Below are 24,238 nucleotides of genomic sequence, written 5' to 3' on the forward strand. Positions count from 1 at the left end.
ATTCAATGTAATGGTTTTTAGTCATCTCCCAGAGTTATTTTTCTGGGTATAGCTAGTTCAGTTCATTACTGCTCCATTAGAAATGATTTGGTTGATTTCGTTGCTGAGGATGGCCTGATCCATCAGAACTGGTCATCATCTAGTATTGTTGTTGAAGTATATAATGATCTCCTGGTCCTGCTCATTTCACTCAGCATCAGTTCGTGTAAGTCTCTCCAGGCCTTTCTGAAATCATCCTGTTGGTCATTTCTTACAGAACAGTAATATTCCATAATTTTCATATACCACAATTTATTCAGCCATTCTCCAACTGATGGACATCCATTCAGTTTCCAGTTTCTAGCCACTACAAAAGGGCTGCCACAAACATTCGATGCACATACAGGTCCCTTTCCCTTCTTTATAATCTCTTTGGGATATAATCCCAGTAGTAACACTGCTGGATCAAAGGGTATGCACAGTTTGATAACTTTTTGAGCATAGTTCCAAACTACTCTCCAAAATGGTTGGATTCGTTCACAACTCCACCAACAATGAATCAATGTCCCAGTTTTCCCACATCCCTCCAACAATCATCATTATTTTTTCCTGTCATCTTAGCCAATCTGACAGGTGTGTAGTGGTATCTTAGAGTTGTCTTAATTTGCATTTCTCTGATTAATAATGACTTGGAGCATCTTTTCATATGACTAGAAATAGTTTCAATTTCTTCATCTGAGAATTGTCTGTTCATATCCTTTGACCATTTTCAATTAGAGAATGGCTTGATTTTTTATAAATTAGAGTTAATTCTCTATATATTTTGAAATGAGGCCTTTATCAGAACCTTTGACTGTAAAAATATTTTCCCAGTTTATTGCTTCCCTTCTAATCTTGTCTGCATTAGTTTTGTTTGTACAAAAACTTTTCAGTTTGGTATAATCGAAATTTTCTATTTTGTGATCAGTAATGATCTCTAGTTCTGCTTTGGTCATAAAAACCTTCCCTTCCACAGGTCTGAGAGGTAAACTATCCTATGTTCCTCTAATTTATTAATAATTTCATTCTTTATGCCTAGGTCATGAACCCATTTGACCTTATCTTGGTGTACGGCGTTAAGTATGGATCAATGCCTAGTTTCTGCCATATTAGTTTCCAATTTTCCCAGCAATTTTATCAAACAGTAAGTTCTTATCCCAAAAGCTGGGATCTTTGGGTTTGATCAAAGATTAGGTTGCTATATTTATTGACTGTTTTATCCCTTGAACCTAATCTATTCCATTGATCAACTAATCTATTCCTTAGCCAATACCAATAGTTTTGGTAACTGCTGCTCTATAATATAGTTTTAGATCTGGTACAGCTAAGCCACCATCATTTGATTTTTTTTCATTAATTCCTTGAAATTCTTGACCTTTTGTTTTCCATATGAACTTTGTTGTTATTTTTTCTAGGTCATTAAAATAGGTTTTTGGGACTCTGATTGGTATAGCGCTAAATAAATAGATTAGTTTAGGTAATATTGTCATCTTTATTATATTTGCTCGCCCTATCCAAGAGCATTTAATATTTTTCCAATTGGTTAGATCAGACTTAATTTGTGTGAAAAGTGGTCTGTAATTTTGCTCATAAAGTTTCTGATTTTCCCTTGGCAGATAGATTCCTAAATATTTTATATTATCAGTAGTTACTTTAAATGGAATTTCTCTTTGTAACTCTGACTGTTGGATTTTGTTAGTGATATATAAGAATGCTGATGACTTATGTGGGTTTATTTTATAACCAGCAACTTTGCTAAAGTTGTGGATTATTTCTAATAACTTTTTAGCAGAATCTCTGGGGTTCTCTAAGAATACCATCATGTCATCGGCAAAGAGTGATAATTTGGCTTCCTCATTGCCTATTCTTATTCCTTTAATCTCTTTCTCAGCTCTTATTGCTATAGCTAGTGTTTCTAATACAATATTGAATAGTAACGGTGAAAAGGTCAGATTCAACAATCTTCTAATCATAACTGGGCGGGTAATTTCTCATCAATGGCTATCAACTCTAAAATAATCAGCTGTTGGTTACAGCAAAGTTGGTGTCCACCTGTAGATACCCTGCTGTTAAATGTAGTCAGACTTAGCTATATTGTGACTACATGGGTATTCTACAAAGAATAATGCTAAGTTATCTAAGTTGGCATTTCAACATTGTAGCAATATTTTTTTCTGTAAAAGTTGTATGTACCTGAATGACTTCTTTCCAAATGACTGTCTAAATTAAAATATACAATGTCTTATATTCTGTAGTCATATACTATGTTTTCCTCTCCCATTAGTCCTTTTTATTGTAGTAAGTTTATTTATTTTTGATACACATTGCTTTATGAATCATGTTGGGAGAGAAAAATCAGAGCAAAAGAAAAAAAAAAAAAACCATGGGAGAGATAAAAAAAAAAAGTAAAAAGGAAGTGAACATAGCATGTGTTGATTTACATTCAGTCTCCTTAGGTCTCATTAATCCTAATTCAGTGCATTGCCTTCTTATTTTTTCCTCTATCCCATTTTTTCTTCCATGCTCTTCCAACTCACTACACATTAATCTTGATACACAGAACCTCCTATTCCATTAGAAGATACCTCTTTCCCTTCAGAACATTTCACACAGAACAGAACCCTGTCAAGTTATTTTTTGGTCAGGAAAAAAATGGTTCAAGAAGTCTGAAGACATAGGTCTTCATTCTAGTTCTGTCACTACGTACTTGTAAGACTTTGGTCCAGTCACTTAATCCCACTATATCTCAGTTTCTTCATCTTATTTACTAGGAGAGTGAATGTAGATAGTCTTTAAAGTTCCTTCCAAATCTAAAATTGATTTCTATGATTCCATGGTTGTGCCTCTCCTAGCTTAATGTCATCTCTTCCCTTTTGATTCCCAAGCTTTACGGATGTATCCTTTGTTATTCTTTCTCATTTCTATATACCGTCTTTTCTCTTATTACTTGTTTCTTTTTAATTTATCTCTGAGCACTTTTATTGACTTTAATCCTCAAATAAAGCTAATAATAAGAGTGATGCTAATGTATCACAGAAAACAAAAGAAAAAGTTTGGAGAAAAAATAAGCTTTGTGAAACACTAGTGCCAAGTATATAAAGTCACTGAAACTTCCTAGAACTGCCTTCATAATTTTTACTAAAGTTTCCTTATACTTCCTCTTCCTCTAATGAAAGCTTTTTCTTCTGATATAGGCATTATAAATAAATTGGTATTTCTATTCAGTTGTATTATTTGCCTATTTTAAAAAATATTGAACTGTACTTTCCCCCCTAAAGAAATAACCTAACTACAAGTGAAAATAAAAATAAACAAAAGCCTATTTCTCACATTAGGCTTGCAGTTTGATTTTTTTTTCTCTGAAGAGGAATTTTTAATTTTCATTCATAGAATAAGAGCTCTGCCTCCTCTTTCCATTCCCTCGCCTTAATCCCCACCTATTTATGTTTTTGATAATTCAAGGATAATACTTCAGGTATACAGACTTATAGTAATCATTTACTGAGAAAAAAAAATTTAATATATAAAAATCCATTTTCTCCTGGCTGTCAATCAGCCAAGAGTTCAGTAGGTACAGTCTTTTTTACATTCATTTTTGTCTCTTCTGATTTCCTCCATAAGAAGTCTTTGCACTTTCAACTATATGGTTGCCTTTAACCAGTTAAAAATGCCTTTAAAAATCATGTCATCTGAGGTACAAATGAAAATTAGAATCTGTTCATTCAAAACTAGGAACAACCTACAATTTATTATCTCTAACTTAACAACCCGTGGAAAGTTGGGTTTTGGACTTTACACTTATAAGGAGGAAAATAATCTATTATATTTTAATGTAATTTTTTATTTTTTCTTTATTATAGCTTTTTATTTACAAGATATATGCATGGGTAATTTTTCAGTACTGACAATTGCAAAACTTTTTGTTCCAATTTTTCCCCTCCTTCACCCCACCCCCTCTCCCAGATGGCAGGTAGACCAATACATGTTAAATATGTTAAAGTATATGTTAAATACAATATACGGTTACATTTCCATACAATTATTTTGCTACACAAGAAGAATAGGACTTTGAAATAATGTGCAATTTACCTGTGAAGGAAATAAAAGATGCAGGTGGACAAAAATAGAGGGATTGGGAATGCTATGTAGCGATTCACACTCATTTCCCAGAGTTCTTTTGCTAGATGTAGCTGGTTCTATTCATTTAATGTAATTAAAAAAAATTGAAGCTATATTACCAGGGAACATTTGTTATAAAAATATAACAAAAGTTATAGAAGTTTAGAAAAAATATAACATATATTTATTATATAAAACAAATATATTTGTTATGTAAAACAAATATATTTGTTATATAAAAAATATAACAAAAGTTATAGAAGATTATTCTATCTTTTCCAGAAGACCCCATGGCACCATAACAATATAGCATCTTCCAACACTACTTTGTAGCTCAGACTAAATTCAACAAACATCTGTTATGTGCAGGCACTATGACAAGGCAGTGGAAACGTAAGTACAAAAAAGAAATCATCCCTGTTCTCAAGGAACTTAAATTCTGCCCAGCAGATTCAATATATAACCATTTAAGTATATCCAAAATAAAACATGGTCATTGGGAAGAGAGGGCACTAACTTCTCGGTGTTTAGGAAAAGCTTCATGCTTAAAGTAAAGTTTAAGTTGAACATGAAAATAAACTTGGACAGTCCCAGTTTCCAGTCATTTGCTACCACAAATGGCTGAATAAGTTGTGGTATATAATATGGCGACTATAGGTTTAATATAATGATAATGATAATGCTATGCTATGCTATAAGAAATGATAAGCCTGATTATCTTAGAAAAACATGGATAGGCTTACATGAAATATTGAAGAGTGAAATGAACAGAACCAAGAGAATATAGTATACAATAATAGCAATATTATTTTAAGAACACCTTTGAATGAATAAGTCATTGTGACTATTATGAATTCCCAAATTGACTAATGACACATTAGTCATGACACATGAAGGGAGACACTATCAGCATCAAGAGAAAGTACTGATAAATAAACATATGTGTAGAATGATTTTATATATATGTGTATATAAATATACACACATACATGTACATACATACATAATATATAAGGATGTGTATATATGCATTTGTACATATACACATATGTATATATATATAATGTACATATGCATATATGGGCACATACATATATACCTGTATACATACACAAATACACAATAATATATGTGGATATACTCATGTACATATGCATAAATACATATTGCATACATCCATCCATATGTGTGTATATTTATATATATATTTGTGTCTAATGGCAGTCATCTCTAGGGGAGGAGGGAAGAAAAATAAATTTATATGATAACTTTATTATATATTTAAAAAGAAATAGAAAGTTGAATATAATAGATTGGTGGTTTTATATGCAATCACTTAAAAAAAATTTATTAAATTCCATGTTATGACAATGCTTGTTTCATTCCACAATTTTTTCAAAAAAGGAAATTTGAGATTCTAAGAAATAAGGATGAAGAAAGAGGGCATTTTGGGCATAGTAGATAGTCTGTACAATGATAGAGCTAGGGAAGATGGAATCTACCTTCTTAATACCTTTGTACCTCTGACTCAGAAGGTCCTGCAGACTAATGTTTTCTCTTTCCTAAAACTTGTTCCTATCCACATCAAGGAGGTAAATGACTAATGACAGCTCATTGAACTTTTTAATGGGGGAAAAACAAACTAAAGTACTGATAATGTTCTGATAGAAGAATCTCAGATACTATCTAATGAATGGAATGGTCTTCCAGATGCTCCCCAAATTCACCCCACAGGGTGTGAGTTGGCCTTCAATAAAAATTTAATAATTGATTGGTAGAGTGATTGATTTGCTTCCTCCTCATCCTAAAAGAAAGGCAAGCTTTATTGAACTAAGCAGATCTTTGCAACTAGGCCTTAATTCTGTGAATTGTGCAATTGTCAATCATTGATGCTGATAGGAGCATATTATTTGCCATTCAGTATAGCTGACAGCATTTGTCACCTGCATAAGTTGATGAAAGCTAGAAATCCTTTTCTCATAGAATTGCAGAATATTCCAACTAGAAGAGGCCTTAGAGATATTGTGGACCCTAGTCTCATTTTACAGATAAAAAACTGAGACCCAAAGAATAGAGATAACTTTGTCCATCATTACACAGGCACTGAATGGTAGACCTGAAAGTAGCTCTAGAAAATTTCTACATGGAAACATGAAGATTTCTAGCTAGTAGCCTTTTTACTATACTATTAATTTTTCTTTTCCAGCCCAAACCCAGATGGAGAGAATGCAGGAGCAAGATAGTGGCAAATTTCCATAACCTTCTAGATTCAGGAAGGCAAGATTCTTATGATCCCTTGTGTGCAAAGGGGAAAACAAACCTAAACAACATCTGTTCAGTTTAGACAAATTGCAGTAGAGTCCTCAGTTGGGGGAAGGACTGTCATATGTTGCAGCTATTATCTAAGCAATTTCAATTAGTTATTCATCATTACAACTGATAAAAAATGTTACTTGACTATTAAAGGAACTATCAAGATTCTAGTGATGAATGGGTGGCTCAATTATAAATTCAGAAACTAATAATACAATATGAGAATACTTATTCTTAGCTAAATATTTTATGCAAAAATAGCCATTTGATGAATAGAAAAATTTAATGATGGAAAGACAAAAATTTTAATGAGCAATGTACTTGCCTAAAGCAAATCCAATGAATGTACTATTTTTAAGGCTTGATTTAAATAGTTGTAGTAAACTTGTCTTCTTTAGGACCCAGAGGCAAGGAATGCCACTGGATCCTCAAGTCAAATCTGTGGAATCACAGCTATAGATTCTTTGGATGGGGAAGGTGTTTGCCAACCTATAGAGATAAGCATAGGGATTTGAGGAAACTCCCTTAGCCAATGCCAATCTATAATTTTTTTTTCAATTTTATATCAATTTATAGTTATAGGATCAATTTATAGTCATAGAAAGCTTCTTAGAGCATTGAGATATTACATGATTTGTCTGGTTCACAAAACTAGTAGCTGTCAGAATGGGACTTGAAACCAGGTTATCCTACCTTCAAGGCCAGTTTTCTATCCACTAATCTATACTGCCCACAGTGCTCCTTGTATATTGTAAACATTTAAGATTCCCAATGATGTGACAAGGAAAATGACCTTATAGAACTCGGATATTAGGTAATCACAAAACCTACCACATATCTCCTCTTTCAGTAAAGAAATATTCTAACCTACCACATACTATTGCAACATTTTTATTTATTATTATTGTTAATACCTATGCTTTTACTAATAAAAGAAACTTCAAGTGGAAAATTTTCCTTATTAAGATAATTAATTTGTAATTTTTCTTCTCAGTTTCGCCTAAGACACTGAGAAGTCAAATAACTTGTTCAAAGTGACACAGTTAACATGTATTTGACCTCAAATCTTCTTGGCCCTAAGGTAGATCTTAACCTCACTAAACCAACTTCCTCTTTTCTGAGAAATGTATAAGTTGTGACAACATCAAAGAAATATAAGACATCATTATTCTTTCTTCCGAGTTTATGATAGCTTTATTCAGATCCAAGTAAAGTCAGTGGTTATTTAAGGAAGGATAATCTGCCTCCATTATGCGGTGAGCATGCTTTAATTTAAAGTTTAGATGGATTTGTACCAGGGATTCCACCAAATATCTTTGGCACTCCCAATTTCCCAATTCAGTGTGCATATCTATTCTGTGTCCACGATCTTGTCAATGGTACCTCTTTTTGTGTTCTCTTCTTATCAAAACTTCTCAAGAAAAGATGTGAAACTAATTCAAGATAAGATATGGATAACTGATAGTTTCAGTATTATATCTTTCAAGAGAATTTGCCATATGAAGGTTTTTAGTCTGAGTATGAGAGCTCAAAGCCTAAGTAAAAGGGATAATATTTCTTCAGTTTTCCTATCTTTGATTATCTTGGTAATTAGGTATCAGATCAGGTGAGAAAGAACTTTTTACATTGGGAAAGAATCCCATAGGATCACCATCTATTCATCTGCTTCAGGTAAGGTTGAGCTAGTGTCTAGGTTTTTTGAATTTATTTCATGGCTACAATCATGAAATCTTTTCCAAATTCATCTGCTATTCTTATGCTAGTGAGGTTTGACTATTTGCATCAAACATTAGAAAAGGATGCCATTTCAATTTAGCTGGAGCTTAGCCTAGGGAAAATTAGAAATTTAAATAAAAATCATAGTTATGAAAATATACAGAGTAAGACTATTATTCATTTCCCTTAAAAACACATCAACTTGTTAAATACTTTGACTCATATGAAGAATGAACATTATGTTTCTTATGTTTTTCATTATTCCTATGACTTTCTCCTTCAACACTTGACTAGTTCTTAATATTCTATTTGAATTTCATTCTTCAGTTTTAGCTTTTAATCCTCTTTTTGGCTATCAGTAATTAATGTTTGAGTGTAAATGAGTTAATAGATCTTTTTGGAGATTTTGAAAGAGGGGAGAAAAGGGATGCTATGGAGATAACAGAACAGTGAGTGTGAGAGCTCAAAGACTCTCACAATTTTATTAATGGCCTAGAAACACAGAATTGTTCCGATACCCCAGCTGAGCAGGAGTTGAGGCAGTCTTATAAATACTTCTGTCATTGACAGGAGTACAACCCTTACCTAAATGCAATCATATGGGTATTAAGAGACACAGTAGATAACCACACTATCTATTTTATTATTTGACCTGTGCCATTCTCTCCTTCATTAAAAGAGAGGCAAACATAAACTGATTGCAGAGTAGATGGAGTTGTTTTTCAGTATTATAAAAGTTCCACAGAAGCATCCATTGTGCATTGGACAAAACGTGCCAGGAAAAGGAAAATGTGACATTAAATACTATTTGTGATCAATACCTTCAAAGAGCACGTTCATATATTGTTGGATAAAGTTAACATAAGATCCAATATGGAGAAGACTAAATTTAGATGCTACCTATTATATCTTCTAAAGGTAAATTGTGCCTAGATTTTTTTTTAAAACTCCCGTAACAATAACTATTTTAATTGGCATAAAAGGAAAGATGTTATTTTGCACAAAATATCTCTAATAAGGGACTAATAACTAAGATATTTAAAGAATTAACATAACTTTTTTTTCCCCACTGAGGCAATTAGGGTTAAGTGACTTGCCCAGTGTCACATAGCTAGGAAGTGTTAAGTGTCTGAGATCAGATGTGAACTCAAGTCCTGACTTCCAGGCTGGTGCTCTATCTACTGTACCACCTAGCTGCCCCTGAACATAACATTTTAATACCAACAATCATTCCCTGTTGTATGTAGTCAGAAATAAATACAACTAATTCTCAAAAAGAATTGCAAACTATTAATGACTGTGTAAAAAGATTGCTCTCAAAAAACTTTAATAAAAATGGAAACCTCATACTTAGCAAATCAACAAAAGTGATAATGTTGGGGAGCTTCAGAAAGATAGGCACACCAGAACAACATTGTTATGACTGTGTCCAAATATTTTGTAAGAAATTTGGAATTTTGCTTAAAAATGAAGTCTAAAAAACTTAAAAAGTCTAAAACCTCTATATATTATTTTACATTATATATATTACATTAAGCATGTTCCCTTAGGGTGATCATAGAAAGAAAAGTTTGAATGTACACCAAAATACAGTTCAATTTTTTTGAGGGGAAAGCAAAACAAAGCAAAAAATAAAAAATAAAATGGGGAAAAATAGTTGCCCAATTAAAAGGAAACACTAAATAAAATGTAATACTTAAATGAAATAATATATACTGAGATGTAAGAAATAATAGACATGGACAATTCAGAGAAGCATGGGAAGTTATTCAAACTGATAAAGCATGAAAGAAAGCAGAAATATGAGAACAATATACAAAATGACTGTAACGATGTCAATGATCCATTTAATAAAAAATAAATCTGAATATTATGTAGTGAAAAATGACTGAATCTAGCTTGGAGTGTATCATCTTTTCAGAGGTAAAGAAATATGGGAGTGGAATATATCCCATCATTCTCAGTTGATATATTGTTTACTTTTGTTGAACTAATTTTTTTTCTCTTTTTTAAAAAATACTTTGACACATTAGCTCACCAGGAAGAGGTATGTATTTGTATTCAGAAAAGCAAGTGACAAGGTCAAAAATATTAATAATTTCTCTTTTTTCAAGAAAGAGAAACATTTGAAAATAACAAATTGGAGAGACCAAATGAAAAATAAGGTAGGAAAATACTTTCAAGTAATAGAAGAGTTCATATATACTAAAATTTTATTTGCCATTTCCATGTCATTTTTACTGAGTAGTTCCTAACTGAAGAAAGGACTAGATTTGTAGCTATAAAGTTCTGAGTTTAAATCCTGATTCTGACATTTACTCTCTTTTGAGATCTTAGCGCACCACCTTGTTCATAGTAGGTGTTTAATAAAATGTTGATTGATTGACAATAATAATAGGAAAATCACTTAATCTCTGATGATGACATTATTTGTGAAATTGGGATAATAATACCTCTGTGGACCAGCCTTAATCACTAAATGGACCTTGCCTCAGTAGACTCAAAAAAGCCATGCTTTTCCACTGCATCCGAGGCTTATCTCCCTCCAGTCACCCTTCTCTATATCTTGCCATTGGGCCCAAGTGACTATGGAGGAGAAAGGGAGGCTGGTAACTTTGCATAGTTTTCTCTCATTTAAATCCAATCACTTGCTAGTCATGGCTTCATATTCCTGATGTCATGGTCCTTTTCCAGAATGCAGGACAAGTAACAATGTCTTAGGATTATTGAGAAACTCAGATAGGATGGCAGTTGTGGAGAATTCTGCAAACCTTAGGATGATACGAAAATGTCAAATTTTGTTATTAAATTCTATCTAATTCTATTACTATGACAATAAAACAGAGAGCCTGCTTTATTGTTTTTCAGAAAATTGAAGAGTTTGGTTAGCAAGATCTGTTTAGAGCTCTGTTATAAGAAGTTATCTATACAAGAGTTCTAAATCTCATAAGTTATCTTGGTGATCAGTGAGTTGCAGTGGAGAGAATGCTATATTTAGAATCATAAAATCAGAACTGGTATTCAACTGCATATTCAGTGCTTATTTGACTTTGGGTAGTCATTTTTCCTTTCTAAACCGTAGTTTCCCTTACTATAAAGAAGGAGGGAAGTAGATTAGATCAAAGCTTCTTAAATTGTGGATTATGATCCCATATGGGTGATATAACAATGTGAAGGTCACAAAATTATGATCTAACATCAATAAATGTTAGATATGAAAATCAATTTTATATATTATACATGAGCTTGCATAAAAATTTTTTGAGTGAAAAGGTATCAAGAGTAGGAAAAGTATAAGAAGCATTGGTCTAGATAATCCCTAATTATTAGATCATTTCTAACATCCCTTATAAGTCTAGAACTGAAAATATTATCTTAAAATCTGGAATGCTTAGATTTGTAGATGAGCAATTATTTTTTCATATTTTTCTTTCTTTGGAAATATGGGCAAAAAGAAAATATTCCTTCTGTTCCAAATGGGCCACTATTAAGGTATGAGTGTTTATTCCGAGCTTAATGGATCCTGAAGAATCTTTTGAGAGTAGTCCATAGGGTGAGCCAAATATAAACTCAATTAAACTTTACCATAAACCCAAACTTTCCTTTGGCTTTTTGACAGAAGGAAAATTCAAAAAAGGAGGATTAATAGAACATCACTGTCATTTTGCTTGCTGGTTTGGTTTGTTCCAGCTTTTGAATGCAACCGGTTATTTTCCAGGCCAAACATTTTTGTATGATTGTATAAAAGCATTTGTGAGAGCCTTCATCTGTGAACACATTCTGGAGGCTATATTTATGTCTATGTTTTGTCTCCAGAGATTCTCTCAGATTACAGGGATGCTTACTAAAGATTTACTGTGGACCTGGGAGTTCATTATATGGGTTTGTAGCCCAGGGTGTCAACATATTTCTGAATTGTAGGGGATATATGCTATAAAATTGATTGAATAGCAATGGACTACATAGAGGCCCTTCTGGCACCCCAAATCTCTCACAAAAATAAGTTCTATTGGCCAAAAATTGGGCATCCAATCGGGATCAGAAATTCATGAGTAGATGATATTTTTTAACCCTGAAACTTCTTTGTTATAATGCCAAATACAGAATACAAGGAAATTCTTGGACTTTTTTGAATTTTGATGTTAGGGTTTGGAAAAGAGTAGAGTGGATCTGGAGATCTCATGTATAAAGGCAGCACAGGATAAATGACAGAAACAGGAAAGGCATTTATTGAGTCTGTCTACTATCTTCCAGTTCAGTCTGAACATCAAGCTCAAAGGAATGTTAATGGAGTGGAAAGGTACTTTAAAAGAGATAAACACACTTGCAGTATCCCACATACAGCTTAACTATAATAGGGATAGTGGTCACTCCAGGGGCATTTCAATGACAGCAGCATCTCAGGGCTTAGTTTTTTTCTTTCTCTTTCTTTGTTTCATCTAATTATATATATACTACATATAGTAAAAATCCCTACCTAGAGGAACTCCATCTAGAATGATACCATAGTCTGAGGACCCAGTTTGGACATATACACATTTTATCTCCATCCATTCTACCTCCTCTCAGCCATACCTTTAGCACACTCTTTATCCTTCTTTATTTCTCTTTAAAGATTCTCACTGACATTCTTCTGTCTGCCTCTGTCAGCTTCTTCCTCTTTTCATTCTCTCCTTCATAAGGAGAATTGGCATCCTTATTTCTCTATGATTACATGGCTTTTCCTGGGACTTCTCCTAAACCTCAGTATTTATTTAAATGATAGCATTTATACTACAGTCATTAAATTAGCAGGGTTGTACACTCCAAATTACTTCATTAAGTCAAGTCATAAAAATAATGAGGGTTTGGATATAGCTTTGAAAAAGGAGAATACAATTTTTCCTGGATTGCAAGATATCAAGTAAACATTGCCTAAAATATACTCAGAAGGAAAATAATTTGTAATTTCTAATATTTGGCTTCCATTAGGAAGTTCTGTTCCATCCCATGTGTAGCAGCACAAGACATAACCATAACACAATGACAGATCACATTTGAGCCAAACAAATTCACTTTGGGCTTGTTTTTATCCATAGCATTTAAGTAATGAATTTCCTCTCCCTGTTTTCTATGACAATCAGTCAACAAAACATTTATTGAGCACTTTTTATATTTCAGGCACAGGAACAACAGGACTTGTTCAGTCATTTCCCTGACTCCAGCTTTTGAAGGGAAAGCAATAACATTTAGGGAAATGGGAAAAGAATTCTTTTGAAACCTTAAAATGAATTTTGATGAAAGGCAAGGACTCTAAGAGGTTGAAGTGAGAAGGCATCTAAGGCACAAAGGAAAATAAATACAAAGGCACCAAGATGGGAATCATGGATAAACAACAGTGAATAGGCCAGTTTGATTGGACAGTAGTCTGGTGCAGGGGTCCTCAAACTACAGCTGGTGGGCCAGATTCGGCAGCTGAGGACGTTTATCCCCCTCACTCAGAGCTATGAAGTTTCTTTATTTAAAGACCCACAAAACAAAGTTTTTGTTTTTACTATAGTCTGGCCCTCCAACAGTCTGAGGGACAGTGAACTGGCCCCCTATTTAAAAAGTTTGAGGACTCCTGAGAGGGAATGAATGTAGGAAGATGGTAAACATAAAGGCCAAGCTTGTAAAGAATTTTAGAGTTCAATTAGAGAATTTTCTTTCTAATTTAAGAAGTTATAGGGATCCACTGGAATTTATTGAGTAGGTGAGTGATCTGGGCAGACATATACTTTAGGAAAATCTTTTTGGCGGTGATAAAGGTCTGAGCTAGTGTGGTGACTGATGTTAACTCTAAACCAGCTTATTCTGACTCTTGGTCAAGAAATGGTAAAATGAGCCCATTCTCTTTCTATTATCAATCATAATCAGCACACAAAAAGGTCAGCTTTTCTAGACTATCCTATTAGCATAGCTAAGACAATCTAATGTGACTTCTATCAACCATAATTATATACAAAAGGATGTAAATTTTTCTTAGACTGTCTTGTTAGCATTTTTAAGACAGTCACAACAGTCTCATTACAGATCTTGGATCTCTGGACCCATCATTTCCTCCTCCCCTCTCTGAGCCTTTATTAACCATTATTTCACCCCAAAAGTACATCATAAAATCATTTTTGGATTTTTTTGTCCATGATCTTTAAAAGCTATCTTTTTACAGAGAACATCTTTTCATCACATATGTGCTATAAACTACAAACTGCTCTCCTAGTCTCCAGTAGTTATTATGTGGGTTAAGAGAGAGGATATATGGGAGAGATTTTGTGAAGATTTGTTTTCTTGGCTAGATTTGGCAATGGATTGGCTATGAGGGGTGAAAGAGTGAACAGGGAAGGTTTGAGGGAAAAGATAATGAGTTTTATTTTGGTCATGTTTATAATTGAAATAAAACTTAACAACATGGAATAAGTCAAGTCTATGACATTTTGTAGGTAAGGTAGACATAAGTGTGGGTAGAAGTATTAACTTATATAGGGCTTAGACTTTCCCTACCTACTGCCACCACAGCAGACATCTTTTTAGATTTAAGGCATTGTCACGTCCAAGGGTTTTTCTTAAATATGAATGCTCTTTGACAAAGCAATTAGCATCTTTGTATGAATCAGTTTAATGAATTAATTTACTTAGATAAGAAAGTCAGTTAACCTCCAAAAACCTTGATAAAATGAGACATGAGACAGGAAAAGAGATTTAGTGGTAGAAAGTTTCAGAAAGATAAAACTTGGAGATTAGATGATACCAAGTTTCCTGTTGCTAGAGAGAACCTGAACATGAGAGAACTGGTCACCATGAAGAAATGAAAAGAGACCAGAGGTAGTATGGTATTGGACTAGGATTTAGAGTAATGTTTGTTGGAATTCAGTTACTTATTATTTGTGTGTTCCTTGGTTAACCTTTCTGGACCTCAGTTTCTTAAGTTGCAAAATGAAAGAATTTGATTAAATTTATGTGGCTTATTCCTTCCCTTATCAGGAAAAAGCTAATTCCCAGACTGTCCAGGAAGGAACTCTTGAACAACTCCCATTGTTTATCCCCTAACTTCTGGGTATCTTTAAACATCTTTGGAGATATGGATTAGCAAGCATATCTTTAGACAGGTCTGGGACATGATCTGCCAAGTGCATTCCATCTGCCTCCTGATCGCTCCCTAAGAGTTCTCTGGTCTCCCTGAGAAAAAAATAAAACCCAAGGCAGTATTTCCCCTAAAAGGCTTGGTTATAAAGAAGATTGTTGCTAAATTCTCTTTAGAATTAAACCTATTATGAGATATTCTCCTTTTCCTCATGGTGCCTTCCCTTTAATGGCACTTTTCTCTTTATTTTAGCTAACTCTAATCATTCTAATGGCTTACTTTTACCTCATAGAATATTTCCTTTCTCCTAGTTAACTGTAAATTCCCCTTGAGAACTTGTCTTTTTCTTTGCTAGCTATATGCTCTCCCAACTTTATTCCATAATTTGCTACTCCTCTTTTCTATTTTATCCCTTCATTTTATCTATAACCTGTTCCTGTAAAACTGCCTTTTGCCAAAGAGAATGACCATTGTGAATTTGTTACATGCTTATTTTGAACTAGGTATTTCTATCTTGACCTCATCAAAATAACCTATATTATTTGGAGCTAAAAAGAACTTTAGAGAATTTCTTATTTTTATTTATGAAGAAATTGAGACCAAAGAAAGTTAAATGACTTGTTCATCTAACAAGTGGCAAAGCTGATATTTGAATGTAATTGCTCTGATTAAAAATTCTGTTTCTTCCCACAAAACACAGCACCCTTCTGGCATCCATGAATTTTGCTCACTATCATTTTGAGTATAAATGGTACATATTGGATACCACTAAAATGAAAATCAACAATATAGTACTTTTAAAAAAATGGATATATACATATATACATATGTATGAATACATACATGTATACATATATATGTGTATATATATGTACACATAACCGTGTGTGTGTGTGTGTGTGTGTGTATAAGACTGATCATTACTGTGGGCAAAATAGGCATTAATTTGTGCCAAAGGATACCATACTAAAATACTTCCCCTATTTCCTGTCTCCAAAAATTAAGCTATCAAATCCAAGAGTCCCCTTTAAGAAGTAAATGTCAGAAGATAGATATGGATATGTCTCTTTATTAAATATAATATAATATTATATATAGTACATTATAAATGTATTTTAGATTATATGATAGTGAGAGAGAGAACAGATCTTTAACCCACAATATATGTCAACTCTTTTCAAAGTTTTTCTAAAGACAGTAAAAGAAAGCAGATTTAAGTTAAAATGATAAGTATTTAGGTTATGATGTATTTTCTGTGACAGTATCACATAAGACACAATTAGAAATGGTCAAGAAAAAAATGTGGAATCTCCTTCTTTGGAGGACTATGAAACAGAAGGGATTCTCAGTTGGCTGGAACACTTTAAATATGGTACAGCCTAAAGGCAGAAAGATAAACTTGGTAGCTAATAATGTGGGCTTAGATACAGCTTTGGATAAACAGACTGTGATTGTATCCCCAGTGCTATATTAGTCCCTTCCAGTCATTTGATTTTATAATAGCAAAATTAGCCTGAAAAGAAATTTGCTTTATCAGCTCAAAACTGTCTAGTAACCTCTCTCATCTTGAGCTTGAAGTTGCCTTTTTCAGTTTTTGAGACACTTTAAAATACATTTTTCCCCTCCCTTTCACCTTTTTCTACACATTTTCCTTCTCCTAATTTTTAAAAATGATATAATCCCAGTTCTTTTTTTTTTTTTTAGAAAAAAGGGGGGATCTCTAGAAATATACTTCATCTTATTCTTGAAACTGCTATTGGGATATTCAATTGTTCTCATCTATCAAATAAGAAACATGGCTAAGGTTTATTTGAGGTTCTATAACCTTTGAGTCCAAACCATTTCAAATTCTGACTGAATATTTCCAATTTTCTTGGAAGGAAGGGAAAAAAATCCAGGAAAAATGGAGGGTTGGGGCACTCAGGTATGTAGTGATGAGAAAAACAACTATTTTCTATTGTCTATAATCCTTCCTTTTTACTCTTCTTGTCTTATCCACCATGTTTGTTTCTACAGCTTAAATCTAGAATTTGATTTTGTATTTCTCTTTAGGTTATGAAAAGAAAGGACCAAAATGTAGTTTGGGGCACAAGAAAAAAAAGGATAAGAAGGTTAGAGGTGGCTGTTATTTCTGTCTTGCAAATAAGTAGAACCAGTGCTCCAGTACTCTTTGTTCCATCCATCATCAGTTGCAAATACTCCAATAAAATCTGAATTCAAAGGTCCCTTGATCACATTATGGTGATCTTTTGATTAGTTTTTGCCAACCTTACATTTTTGTTTATTCTCAGGAGGCATATCAGGCATGAAGACTATTGGTTCTCTAAGACATTATCTTTGCTCCTTTTCAAAGTAGTACTCTCTACCTCAAAGCATTAAAACTTCACTTCTCCCCTTAGCCATTGTAGATCAACTTGTTTGTTGATCTTAGCTTTTGAGTTTTTATAAAATGCTTCTCTCACAACAACCCTGCAAGATGTTGTGGCACCAACCTCATTACCCCCCCCCCCATATTACCCATAGTGAAAACTGAGAATTAAGTGACAGAGCCAAGATGGTGAAGAAAAGGTAAAGACTTGCTTGAGGCTCCAAAATTTCTCTCCTCAATCTTAATATCCTTAATATAATGCCTAAAATAAATTTTAGAATGTCAGAACCCATGAAAGGATGGAGGTGAAATAATTTTTCAGCTCAAGACAACTTAGAAAGTTGGCAGGAAGTCTGTTGTACTGGCTTGAGAGTAGAGAGAGAGAAGTAGAGAGTCTAATGCAAACAGTACAAACACCAAATAGGGCCCAACAAACTAGAAACAAACTTTGGGAATGACTGAATCAGCAGTGATAGTAGCAGCATCCAAAGTTGTCACCCTACAGATAGTAAGGAGGTTGGACAACTAGTCAAAAGACTACAGTTCTTTGCTGGAACTGGAAACAAGACTCTTGCATTGCGCAGTCTTGGATCCCAAGCCAGGGTGGCAGTCTCAGGGTGAGAAGGAACACCAGCAGAACTTACAGCAAGAAGGACAGGGACACTAGTCACACTTTCAGGGAAGAACAGAGTGCTTTTGGTCACTCATGGAGTACTAAATACACTTCTTACACCATGCAAGAACTAAAAACTCCCAGTCCCCCAGACTAGCTCTGAAAACAGCTGCACAAAAACTTGGAAGTAGGGAAAAGTGTGGTCTTCACCCTAGAAATTTACCATTGCTTTCATTTGGAATTTAAAAAGAAGAAATAGGAAAAATAAACTAAGAATAGATTTAAAAATGACTATAGGAAGTAACTATAATTATAAGAAAGTTCAAAAAATACACTCAGAAAACAATAAAGTCAAAGCCTCAAAGAAAAAATATGAATTGATCTGAAGCCATGGAAAGAGCTCAAAAGTGATTTTTAAAATCATGTAAGAAAGGTAGAAGAAAAATTGGGAAGAAAAATGAGAATGATTCAAGAATGTTATGAAAAAAGCCAACTGCTTGGTAAGGGAAACACAAAAAATACTGAAAAACATAATACCTTACAAAAACACTATTAACCAAATAGTAAAAGAGATAACAAAAGTCACTGAAGAAAAGAATCTATAAAAAGTAGAACTGGCCAAATAAAAAAAGAAATATAAAAGCTCACTAAAGAAAATAATTTTTTTTAAAGTCAGAATTGGACAAATGGAACCTCATGACTATGAGACATCAAGAAACAATAAAACAACCAAATGAATGAAAAAAAAAGAAGCCATTGTGAAACATCTCATTAGAAAAACAACTAACCTAGAAAATAGATCTAGGAGACATAATTTAAGAATTCTTGAAACACCTTGAACACCATGATAAAAAAAAAAGAGCCTAGAAATAATTTTTCAAGAAATGATCAAGGAAAGCTGTGCTGATACTTTAGAGCCATAAAGTAAAACAGAATGTCCTCCTGAAAGATATCCTAAAATGAAAACTCCCAGGAATTGTTATAGCCAAATTCTTGAGCTCCAAGGTCAAGGAAGAAATATCGCAAGCAATCAGAAACAAACAATTCAAGTATTGTGGAACCACAGAATAACACAAAGTTTAGCACCTTCTGCATTAAAAAAATGAAAAGCATAAAATATAATAATCTGCAGGGGAAAGAGATTCCAAGGTGGGGGGAGGGATAAACACAGTGAAATTCAATCTTTCCTGATGAAAAGATCAGAGCTGAATAAACTTTTGATTTTCAAATATAAAACCGAATAGAGGCATAAAAAGGTAAACAAGAAAGTGAAATCACAAGATTTTTCAATAATGTTATGTGCAAAAATGATACTTAAAACTCCTAAAAACTTTCACATTATCAAGATAGCTAGAAGTATACAAAAGGCATGGGTGTGAATAGAATATAATAGGAAGATTCACTAAAAATGTAAAATTAAGTGATGAAAAAGAAGAATGCACAAGGAATAAACAAGTGGAAAATAGGATGGAGGAAAATATACAGTAATCATAACTGTGAAAAAAATTACAGCAAATTCCTTTGACAAAAATTTCATTTCTCACATGTGGAGGGAATGGAGTCTAATTTATAAAAATTAGAAGCCATTCCCTGGTTGATAAATGTTTAAAGAATATGAACAGACAGTTTTCAGATAAAGTGATTAAAGCTATGCATAATCATATGGAAAAATTATTTAAGTGACTATTAATTAAAAAAACACAAACTAAAAAACACTTCCTAGCTACCATACCACATCTATCAAAATGGCTAATTTGATAGAAAAGGAAAATGAAAAATTATTGGAATCTTTACAAATTGTTAAGTCATTAGAGTTGGTAGAGACAATAATTATCTAATTTAGCATGGTTCAGTATGATTGATCTGATCTTACATGGAGATGTTATGGGCCAGAAGAAACAAGGTACTAAGTAGAACTAATAGATAATAATGCTTGTGTTCACACCTTTAGAGAGCTCATATAAGCAAGAAGTATTTAAGTACTCATTGGAGTTCACGAGTATGGGAGATTTACAAAGTTAACTTTGTAACTTTGTGAATTCACACCTCCCTTGAAGCTCTTAGGGCCAAAGAGCACTCTGGGAGAAAACCCATAATCCCACTCTCATATCCCACAATCCCACTCTCAGAGAAGGAGCATAAATAGAGCTTCAGGGAGCTAGTCAAGTTAGTTACTTCGGAACATTGCCAAGAGTCAGAGGGGAGCATTCTGGGAGATTGAGAGCCAGAAGCCCTCTCTCAGAGGCAAGAGAGATTCATTCAATTTTCCACCTTTGTGCTGGCTGGAGGCTGAAGGACAAACCTTTGGATTTGGAAACATTTGGAGCTCTTGGAACCAAGCACAGAGATAGGCCACCAAGAAAACTAACCAGACTATTTTGGAAGGAGAAAATAAACGTTTGAACTTTTATCATCTGTCTGTGTTTGGTGATTATTATTCTTAACTGAAACTAAGGCTGCCTCTAGAAAATCTCCCCAAGAGACTCTCTCCCAGAGAGAACTTTTTTTTTTTTTTTTTTTTTAAAGAAAAAGAACATCACAAAAAATGTTGGAGGAGATGTGAGATAATTAAATCACTAATACTCTATTGATGAAGTTGCATACTAAATCAGCTATTTTATAGAACAATTTCAAACTGTGCCCCAGGTGATGTAAAATCCTGCATATCTTTTGACTAAGCAGTACTACTACCAAGTTTGCATCCCAAATAGATAAGAATAAAACCCTATATTTACAAAAAATATTTATATTTTTATATTTACATTTTATATTATATTACAAAATATATAATATAATTATATTATATTATATTTATATTTTAATGTTATCAAAGAATTGGAAATTGAAGGCCCTCCATCAATTGGGGAATGGCTGAACAAATTGCTGTATATGATTGTGATGGAATACCTATTGTACTATGAGAAATGATGAGCAGGATGCTCTCAGAAAATCTGGAAAGACATATGAATTGACAAAAAGTGAAATGATCAGAAGCAGGAGAATATTGTTCATAATAACAGCAATGTTGCATAATAATATACCACGAATGACTCAGCTATTCTCAGCAATACAATGATCCAAAGCAATTTAGACTTATGGTGACAAAGCTATTCATCTTTAGACAAAGAAGTGATGAAGTCTGAATTGTTGGAATTTTTACAAACTCTTAAGTCATGAGTTGATAGGGACAATAATTATCTAATTTAGCATGGTTCAGTATGATGTTATGTTAACATGATCCTATGAGGAGATGTTATGGAGAAGTTGAAACAAGGTACTAAATACAACTGATAGAAAAAATGCTTGTGTTCACACCTTTATAAGCAAGAAGTATTTAAGTACTCATTGGAGTTCACATGTTTGGGAGATTTCAGGTTTTAGTATGAGATATCTGAATTCATACCTCCCTTGAAGCTCTTAGGGCCAGAGAGCATGCTGGGAGATATCCCACAATCCCACTCTCAGAGAAGGAGCATAAATAGAGCTTCAGTGAGCCACTTGAAAGAGTTACTTGGAAACATTCCCAGAGGTCGGAGAGGAGCACTCTGGGAGGAAGCCCACAAGCCCTCTCTCTGAGGCAAGAGAGATTCATTGCATCTTCCACCTTGGTGCTGGCTAGAGGCTGAAGAAAGCAGAGGCAAAATCAAAGGACAAAGCTGCAAGAGCTCTTAGAACCAAGCAGAAAGATAGGCCTCTAAGAAAAACTAACTGGGCTATATTGGAGATAAAAGATCTGAACTTTTAGCACCTGGCTGTATTTGAAGTGATTAACTGAAAGTAGGGCTGCCTCCATGAACATTTATTATGGACAGATCTACATGGGGTCTTGCACCAACACAATCTACTAAGTCTCTAAACTTGTTTTATTTTAATATTTTGATAATTTTATTTCAACATAATTAGTTCCTTTTGAAATTTTGTATATTTCATATATTTAAAAACATTTTTTTTCCCTAAGGAAGGGGACTCTTTGTAGCTTGATTTGTGGTTTTCTTGGCAGTGATTTCCCATTTCCTTCTCCAGTTCATTTTATAGGTGAGGAAACTAAGGCAAACTGGGTTGGGTGATTTGCTGAGGGTAAATACAATTAGTAAATGTTTGAGGATGGATTCGAACTGAGGAAGAAGAGTTGAAAGATAATAGGAAAATACTAAAGATCTTGAATTGGGAAGCAAAGGGGTCACACTTATATTTAAGAAAGTTGATTTTATCATATCTGTGAAGAATTTTATAGTAAGGGAAGATGATTAGTATAATAGTCCAAGCCAGAGATGTATGAAAGGAGAAAAAGAAAGATGCGAGAGAGATTATGAAGGCAGAATTGATAAGAATTGGTAACTTGTTAAATGGATGGGAGATAGATTGGAGGAGGAAGAGTGAAAAATGATTGATTTTCAAGTCTAATTGATTTGGAGGTTCGAATGTTATTTTATAAGAATAGGGAAGTTTATCCTTATCTCAGATCAAGCAAAAGCAAAAATTGATCTAATTAAAAGAGATAAGGAAGGAAACTACATCCTGCTAAAGGGTAGCATAAACAACGAAGCAATATCAATATTAAACATATATGCACCAAGTGATATGGCATCCAACTTCCTAAAGGAGAAGTTAAGAGAGTTGCAAGAAGAAATAGACAACAAAACTGTAATAGTAGGAGGTCTCAACCTTGCACTCTCAGAATTAGACAAATCAAACCACAAAACAAATAAGAAAAAAATTAAAGAAGTAAATAGAATATTAGAAAAATTAGGTATGTTAGATCTTTGGAGAAAATTGAATGGAGATAGAAAGGAATATACTTTCTTCTCAGCAGTTCATGGAAACTATTCAAAAATTGACCATATATTAGGATATAAAGACCTCAAAATTAAATGCAAGAAAGCAGAAATAGTAAATGCTTTCTTTTCAGATCATGATGCAATAAAAACTACATTCAACAAAAAGTTAGGGGTAAATAGACCAAAAAGTAATTGGAAACTAAACAATCTCATCTTAAAGAATGATTGGGTGAAGCAGCAAATTATAGATACAATTAATAATTTCACTCAAGATAATGACAATGATGAGACATCATACCAAAATTTGTGGGATGCAGCCAAAGCGGTAATAAGAGGGAATTTTATATCCTTAGAGGCTTACTTGAATAAAACAGAGAAAGAAAAGATTAATGAATTGGGCTTGCAACTAAAAAAACTAAAAAAAGACCAAATTAAAAACCCCCAATCAAATACTAAATTGGAAATTCTAAAATTAAAAGGAGAAATTAAAAATATTGAAAGTAAAAAAACTATTGAACTAATTAATAAAACTAAGAGTTGGTTCTATGAAAAAGTCAATAAAATCGATAAGCCTTTGGTAAATCTGATTAGAAAAAGGAGGGAGGAAAATGAAATTAGTAGTCTTAAAAATGAAAAGGGAGAACTTTCCACCAATGAAGAGGAAATTAGAGAAATAATAAGGAGTTATTTTGCTCAACTTTATGCCAATAAATTTGATAACCTAAGTGAAATGGATGACTACCTCCAAAAATATAGACTTCCCAGAGGAGGAAGTAAATTGCTTGAATAGTCCCATTTCAGAAAAAGAAATAGAACAGGCAATTAAACAACTCCCTAAGAAAAAATCCCCAGGACCAGATGGATTTACATGTGAATTTTACCAAACATTTAAAGAACAATTGGCCCCAATGCTATATAAATTATTTGATAAAATAGGGAATGAAGGAGTCCTACCAAATTCCTTCTATGACACAGACATGGTACTGATACCTAAACCAGGTAGGCTGAAAACAGAGAAAGAAAATTATAGACCAATCTCCCTAATGAATATTGATGCTAAAATCTTAAATAAGATATTAGCAAAAAGACTACAGAAAATCATCTCCAAGATAATACACTATGATCAAGTAGGATTTATACCAGGAATGCAGGGCTGGTTCAATATTAGGAAAACTATCAATATAATTGGCCATGTTAATAACCAAATTAACAAA

General features: G+C 33.3%; 1 protein-coding gene across 2 annotated transcripts in view; it reads right to left on the bottom strand.

Annotated features, from left to right (window-relative positions):
- The window catches only part of GLRA2 (glycine receptor alpha 2), a 303,585-nt gene that overhangs the window by 161,955 nt on the left and 117,392 nt on the right, over positions 1–24,238 (bottom strand). The window lies entirely within an intron of this gene.

This window comes from Sarcophilus harrisii, chromosome 3, assembly GCF_902635505.1.
Source record: "Sarcophilus harrisii chromosome 3, mSarHar1.11, whole genome shotgun sequence".
Taxonomy (NCBI): domain Eukaryota; kingdom Metazoa; phylum Chordata; class Mammalia; order Dasyuromorphia; family Dasyuridae; genus Sarcophilus; species Sarcophilus harrisii.